The sequence below is a fragment of the Silene latifolia genome, chromosome 6 (genome assembly GCF_048544455.1).
Source record: "Silene latifolia isolate original U9 population chromosome 6, ASM4854445v1, whole genome shotgun sequence".
NCBI lineage: Eukaryota > Viridiplantae > Streptophyta > Magnoliopsida > Caryophyllales > Caryophyllaceae > Silene > Silene latifolia.
Window position 1 is genome coordinate 100987561 of NC_133531.1, and position 2438 is coordinate 100989998.

Genomic DNA, 2438 nt, shown 5'->3' on the forward strand with positions numbered 1-2438 from the left:
CAAATGATCCGAGCGTCCCCCCCATAATCCGCTCGGATTCTCATGCAGAACCAACCGTCCCTGCTGCCTAGACGCTCGGGACGAGCAGATCTTCTGGAGACCACAAAAAAAGAGAGGAGCATCTCCTTGGAGAGGATCACTTCCTCAACTTTTCTTAAGGGTCTTAATAGTCATTTAAGCCCTTAGTAACCCTAATATTTGTACCTAATCTCTAGTATAAATACCCCTTTGTACTACCTAGATTAGCATGTCATCTTAATAGATCTTAATCTTATCTTAATCAAGTGCTAATACTCTCTTAATCTTGTAATCAATTCTTATTTTAGCATTAATACAAATCTTATTTCTTAATCATTCCTTAATTTCTCTATTGTTCATCATTTATTTTGGGTAATTAGAAGATTATTTGGGTTTATTTGGAGGATTGACAACCTTCCATCAATCATCAAGTACTTCTATTATTCTTTACTTTATTATTTGGAATCATCTTTATAGGTATAATTCTCTCTTAATTCCTTTTTAATTATTGTTAATCATCTTTATTTGTTCATCATGTTTTGCCTTGCTAGTATGATTGACAACCTTGTTAGCATGTTAAACTTGATAATGAGTGAGTAGTTTCCTTAATTAGGGTTAATGGGGAATTAGGGGAAACCAATATGGGGATTGATTCATGCTTAATCTAATATGTTTTCATAATTAATTTGCTTGCTTGTTGTGATTTGAACTTATGCACATGTTATCTTTGATGAAATGCGAGCCTATGAATCCTTGCATTTTTTATCCATCACTTATCTTTTCAATGAGACTTGTAAGATATAAACCAACTAGAGTCTCATTAGACCATGCATATAGTTGGATAGGGAGGATTAAGTCGACTTGTAGGTGTTGTACAATCTAATCGATTCGGCTCCGGGACCCAAACCTTCCTAGGGATTGTAAGAAATACACTAACTCGATCCCATCACAATAATAATTGCTTGCATCTAGTAGAGAACATGTTTGTATGATCAAATCCCATGAATCCCCTATGAACCCATGACACCCTAGTGCCTTTAATCAATTGTTTACATCTCATTTTAATCATCTTGCTTGCTTTCATTATTTTTTTTGCATTGTTATTTAATTTAGTTGATCTCCTACCACAACCCAAATTGTGACACCCTTAGACACAACCATTTGCAATCGAAAATCCTACATCAATACCCGTCCCTTGGGATACGACCTTTACTTACCTCTTTACTAAAAGTAGAGTAGTTTGTGAAGTTATAAATATTGTTTTGGTCTAGGTAACTCTTAACGATAAGTAACCGAAATCCATACACCGACCAAAAATGGCGCTGTTGCCGGGGACGGTGTTAACTTAATTTGATTTTCTTTGATTGTTTTTAGTTGTGCCTTTCTTTACCTTGGGGAAGTCAAACTCCTCAAGGTTTGTTCTAATTGTTTTCAAGTTGTTTGATATTTTGCATGTCTAGGAGATCACAAGGTAACTTGTTACCCATTGATCTTGAAATTGAAAGAACTTTGACCAATTGAAGACTTGCTAGGAATACTTTGAGAGGTATTGGTGAGATTGTAGACATTCAACCAAATAATATTGAGTTCATCAACCCTTTTGTAAGAGAAGGAGAGGATAACCCAACACAAAATCAACCACAAAATCAACCCACAATGCCTAAATTCTCATCACATTCCGTACCAACCGAGGAGAACCTACCAAATGGTACTCCCACACCACAACATTTGACCGGTAATTTCATTGCAAAATCCGCATTTATAAAATTAGTAGAGAGAAGTCAATTTGGGGGATGCCTAGTGAAGACCCTCATTCTCATATGGAGACTTTTTGTGACTATTGTGACGCGATTTCTCAAACCGGAGTGACTCAAGACCAAATTCGATGGGTCTTATTTCCTTTTTATTTGATTGGTTCCGCGAAACAATGGTTGAAGAGCCTAGATAAGGCTACTCTTAGTATTAACTCTTTGAAGAAATTGGCACTTGCTTTCTACAAGAAATTCTATCCTCCGGAAAAGACTAACATGTTGAGAGCCCAAATAACCGGGTTCAAACAAAGGGACTAGGAATCTTTGCATGAAGCATGGGAGAGATTCAAGGATACTTGCCGATCTTGTCCACATCATGGACTTAGCGAGTGGTTCCTTGTACAACAATTTTGGAATGGTTTATATAAAGACTCCCAAAACATTCTCAATATGGGGTCAAATGGTATGTTTATCGAAGTTGATGATAATCAAACATGGAACAAGATTGAGGAAATGGCAGTCCATAACTCACAATATAGTAGACCTCGGAAGGCTACTAGAGGAGGAAATCATGAAGTGGATTCTATTAATCAATTAGGTGCTCAACTTAGTGCTCATATTTATACCATTAATTTGAATTTTGAGAAGGCTATGGCTAAGCTTGAAGAA

General features: G+C 36.4%; 1 non-coding gene across 1 annotated transcript; it reads right to left on the minus strand.

The window, feature by feature from the left end:
* Positions 1-2045: 2045 nt before the first annotated feature.
* Positions 2046-2152, minus strand: LOC141589516 (small nucleolar RNA R71). Its single transcript, XR_012520451.1, has one exon. It is a non-coding gene; the product is annotated as a small nucleolar RNA R71 (small nucleolar RNA).
* Between the last annotated feature and the right edge of the window lie 286 nt (positions 2153-2438).